Source organism: Rosa chinensis, chromosome 1 (genome assembly GCF_002994745.2).
Source record: "Rosa chinensis cultivar Old Blush chromosome 1, RchiOBHm-V2, whole genome shotgun sequence".
NCBI lineage: Eukaryota > Viridiplantae > Streptophyta > Magnoliopsida > Rosales > Rosaceae > Rosa > Rosa chinensis.
This window is the reverse complement of record NC_037088.1, coordinates 22,859,163-22,864,590: the sequence shown is the minus strand read 5'-3', so window position 1 is coordinate 22,864,590 and position 5,428 is coordinate 22,859,163. Positions and strand designations below refer to the sequence as shown.

The following is a 5,428-nucleotide window of genomic DNA, read 5'->3' as shown; positions in this document are numbered from 1 at the left end:
CAAAAACATTATCAATGAAATGTAGTTACCTGGATTATTTTGATATGTTTGTAATTTTAACTCATGATTTGAACATTCCATAGATATATTTTGAATAAATTATAGTCATAGAATCATTTCAAACAGAAGTTGATATTTTTATGTTTCTGTATGATTTGGTTATTTTATATGTTGTTGCTTTTATGAATGAAAAATGATTTTAGTAGTAGATGAAGATTGTTGTTGCTACTGTTATCAACTATGGAGGATGATACAGGTAAAGTTTACATATAATTACTCAAGTGCAGAAAAAATTCATCCCTTGATCTCATATCATTTGATGTATAAATAATTTTTATGTGATTATTTCAACCTTGAAACTTGAATGCAAAGAGGATATTGGAAGTTAGCAGAAAAATAGTAATTATTATAAGACATAGTAGAAGATTATATCTTATTAATAGAACACGATTTTTACATGGTTTGACAAAAGTTAATACAAAAATGCCAGCTGTGAAAGTTTGTGATGCATGAACCTGGCTCAGATTACTGTACACCATCCAAGATGTCTAATGGTTCTAATATTCTAAAAGTCAGATGCTGCTAAAGCAACTGGAGTTGATTCACAAAAAGTAAGTCTGGAGTTACTTCCAAAAAAATACTTACTCCAACTGTGGTTATACACAATGCTCCAGTTGATTCAGTGACTACAGTGATACAAAAACTGTAGTCAATGCAGTTGCAGGTAAGTAACATATATTAGTACAACATCAAACATAGATACACACACACACACGCACATATACGCACACACACACACACACAGACGGTTCAGCTATGCTTCTGCTCCTGCTTGTCCTATTTAGCTGTGGATGATGACATAATTGCTCCATCTTCAGCTTCCCTATCAATTGAAAGCAAAGTGATTGCAGTTATTGATCGATGATTATAGTTATCAATTCAAAGGAAAGTGATAACAGTTTTGATTCTATGAGAAGAATAGGATGGTATGATGATAATTAAAGTGATCAAAGTTATGATCGTGGATAGAATTTTTAAGTGGTATAGTATGATGAAATAACCATGATACATATTATTTAACTCTTTATCCTTTTCAATGATGTCCTTGCACTTGTTTGAGTTGCTCTTTTTCTGTTTGAAGGTACATCAGTTGATGTTGCAGTAATTGGCAGATCAGTTATTGGTGGAACATAATCCTGGTGGATCAACTCCTCTAACAATGAGTTCACCATTCATATTTACTTTCATCGAAAACAGGTAACTCTGACCTATTGCATTTGTAATCTCCACCGGGAATGCTTCTTCACTTGGAAAGATAGTTTTGTTTACCAGTTCTGGACAGGTGATGCCAAATATCTGTTCAGCTTGTTTCCGAAGAAGGACAACTGTTGCTTGATTCTCTCTATCTTTAATCGTCATGTAAAGTCTGTAACTGCATGTGAAATTTTAAAAAGATCATAAATGATAATTAAAGCATGTGAAATTTTAAAAAGATCATAATGGATAATTAAATTTAGTTATGATTAGGATTTTATGATATTGTATTATAAAATGAAATTTAGCTACAGATTGATTTAATTGAAATGAGTTATAATATATACCATGGAAGAGGGACTTGAATGTCATGCTCAGTACATGTGAACTGATCAGCATCTTTTTTATGTTTTAGGTACTTGCAGCAAGTAGGACATCCTTTGTACCACCAGGTGTTATTGTTATGTGTACTAAACCTGACGATTGTAGCGGGAGAATAGATCGTCTCATTCTGTATGTTGGTGTACATGTTGTTAAAATATGATTTGAGTATATAAGGTGTGATGCCCTGGAAATTCGTATTTATTTTCTGAGAAATTTCTGGAATCTAATTTGTGGTTATTGGACGATTTTGTGGCTCATGGTTGGAGCGGAAGTGCTTCGGATGAATATTTATTCGAAAAGTATGGTTTTAGGGGGGCGCAAAGGTTGCCTTTTTATACGTTGGGTTTCTCAGAAAAAGTCCTTCACAAAAGTTGTAGAGCGCATTGGTACGAGTTCGTGGACATGTGGAATGCGGAAATCGGAGTTCGTATGAGAAAGTTATGTGCGTTTGAAAATTTTGGAAATTTTTATAAATAGGAAAAATTCCGGGATTTTTCATTAAACCCCAGAATTTTCCCTTTTCCATTTTCTCCCCTGAAATTCTCTCTGTTCTCTCTCTTCAGACCAGACGAAGTCCGGCAGACCCGACCCAGACCCATCTCTGTTTTCCGGCAACGCACGACGGCTGACCCGGCCCAGATCGATTCGTCTAGTCCTTCTCCATCGACCCTCGGTGTTAGTTTCACCGGTGGAGTAACCCGGAAGGAGATCAAAGACGTGAACAGTGACGGTGAACCGACCCGGTCGGAAATCTACTTTTCCGGCGACCTCTCGGCCGATCCTTCTTGGTTTTGGAATCTCCTCATCCTCTTGATCATCCCTATACCCGCCTTGAAGGACGATTTTGCTTGTGGAGAGAAAGATCAAGGTTTGAAAATCAGTGGTGCACAATGAATCTAGAGCTTGATCAGACGGCAGAGATTGATCGATCTTGCAAGCATGATCTAGGACGATCTAGGCTTAGCTCCAGTATGAAAGTTGCTCTACTCTTCGTGATGAACATTTCTAGATGGTTTGATTGTTGTGATTTTGAGTTTGGTCCGGCGCCGGTGGAGGCGTTCAGGCCATGTAAGGGACAGTTTCTGGTTTTATATATAATCTACTCGTCGATACGAGCGTTTTGATATATAATACAAAATTTTTAGAGATTGAATGAATATGTTGTGATTTTTACGGTTTCCAACCATTCAATGATTCCATCTGTGAGGATTCGAGCGTCTGATCGACTTGTGATTTAGTCATATTGATCGTTGAAGTATTTCGGAGACTTTGGGAGGTCTCGGATATGGTTTCGTGTCACATCCAAATTTTATTTTTTATTTTTTAGATGCGACTTATATTCCAATCATGGAAATAAATTTCCAAAATCGAAATACGAATAATTGGAAAAGAACGATACTAGACAAGTTTTCGAAATTGAAACACAACCTTTATTACAAGAGGGGTTTACAACAACATTTACAACAAAAGGTCAACTATAATCCAAGTTCTTGTCTAGGACCCAAACATGATTAACAAAAACACACATGTATATTACATTATTAAAAACACCCTTGCAGTAAAATAACTTCAAACTTATTTATTTGTCACCTGCAAAATGATAAAAAGGGGTGAGCATACGTTGCCCAGTAGGAGAATGAAACCTCTGTGAAGATCATAGTTAGAATAGCAATAATGAATGGATGCAACTATTATCTATTCCCGATAATCCACATTGTAAAATAAACTGAACCTACATGTCCCATACCATGTATTTTACCACGAAGGTGACTCAGAGTATTCAACAATGTGAACTAACCCCCACCCAAAATCAAACCCCCTAACCCTCTTTTGCTAGTCATCTTGTCTATTCCCCTTTCGCCAGTCCCGAATTACCCTTTCAATATCCTATACTAAGTGCACATTCATAAGTGGGCATACCTGGGATCTGGTACCTGCTGAGGTTATAGACTCAACTACGCAAAAGATAAACCACATACTCATTCCAATAGCATATTTACATTACCATCACCACCCTTATACTTCATGTCTTATTGATGCACAAATACTTTGAATATGTAAATGTATTCATTATTCAGCCATACCAACAAACAGAAACACAGAGGACATAAATGCATATAATTCTGAACACAATCATCCAATACAATCATGTAAACAACCATTCATTGCAAACATAGAGGCTCCCCAAGTTTTTCCCCTACCTCGATTGATTTTCACGTTAAGTATCCGGATGAAAACAAGTTCCTATTGCAAGAATAGAATTTATTAGTTCCACACATAAAGAATTAAAGCAAAACTCAGCTAACATACTAAGAAAATCTTAGCAGTGAGTTATTTTGACCAAAACAGGTTTTTACTTGACAAACTGAAATACTGCAGTTTTCTGACCCAGTCACCTTAATGTTAAAAACTGTACAAATCTGTTTAAAATCTGCTTCCAAGGTCTTCTAACGATTTGTAGCTGACATCCTAAAGAAACTTTCGGAATTTGAATCACCTGAAAAAAATTTTCCTAGAATTAGTTATGAATTTTTAAAGTTCAGCTACAGTCCCACGTTTTTCTGCAGAAACTGCTACTGTGTGCTAACCTCTTCAGTTTTAATGTACTTTCCACAACTCCAATTTGTGTAAAACTTTCAATACTGAAAATAGACTTTCTAAAGTGTTAAATAAAAGAAATCACACTTTCAACAAGGCTTTAAAGGATGAGTGAAGGCTTTCTAAATTCAACTTTAAAACTGCATATGTTTCCTACTTGGTTCTTGACTCTTCTCAAATCAGATTCTTTTAATCTATGTCTTCCAAAAATTCTAATGACTAAAGGAAACAACAAACCAGATACAAAGTGATTTCAAATTCTAATTTAGATCAATTCAATGACAAAAGATATAAACTATTTTCCAGAAAACTAGTGAAATCAAATAGAAGATGAGAAAATAATTAGTTCTAGTTGTTCCAGTAACAACAACTTTATTCCTAACTGAACTTCATCTCTGTTGTAACTTCTTCTATCATCAAGAATCCCCAAGTCTTATAATAACCTATGAACATAACTCAATTTCCAAATTGCATTAACCATCAGAACCACAAAGAACTCATCAAATCAAAAATTAAAAGAATCACACCTGACTTTTTACTCCTCCACTTCTAAGATACCAAAACCCTCTTTTTCTCTCTCTCCCTTGTTTATCTATGTATCTAGCAACTCAAGGAACTGTATGGAAAGCATAGTTGGTTTAGCCTATTTATAGTGTCTGGAAAGGAGGTGAAAACGTAGAAAGCAAGATAGATATTCTAATTGAAATCTTACCCATATAGGTACTAGACTTGCCACCTCCAGATTTCTAGAGTTCCAGCTCCTGATTCTAGGGTTCCAGCTCTATCTTCATAGCTTTGGGGAATCACCAAATTTGAAACTTGATTTCCAAGGCTGTTGACACCTCCTACTTACCCATAGCGGCGGCTCTGTCCTTTGTACTTTCCTAAGGCGGTGGCTGGTGTATCAGATGGAGGAGAATATGGGGGTGAGGAAGACGATGAAGAGACGGGACAATGCTTTGAGTTTAGGCGTTGTTTGATTTGGTTTTGTCGTGGAGTTTTATTCTATCAGCTGTTAAGCTACTTGGGTTTGAGTTTTGGGCCAAATCTTTTGGGCTAAACTCTAATTACTTAAACCCAAATAAATAAAATTCAACTCTATTCTATATATATAGATATATATATTTATATATATATAAACAATATTTAAACAAATAGTTTAGCACAATAAAATTAAACTTATTATTTTTTT

General features: G+C 35.3%; 1 long non-coding RNA gene across 1 annotated transcript; it reads right to left on the bottom strand.

Annotated features, from left to right (window-relative positions):
• Positions 1–3,051: 3,051 nt before the first annotated feature.
• Positions 3,052–5,212, bottom strand: LOC121050963. Its single transcript, XR_005804570.1, has 2 exons — positions 4,949–5,212; positions 3,052–3,228 (listed from the first exon to the last, which is right to left on the bottom strand). It is a non-coding gene; the product is annotated as an uncharacterized LOC121050963 (long non-coding RNA).
• Between the last annotated feature and the right edge of the window lie 216 nt (positions 5,213–5,428).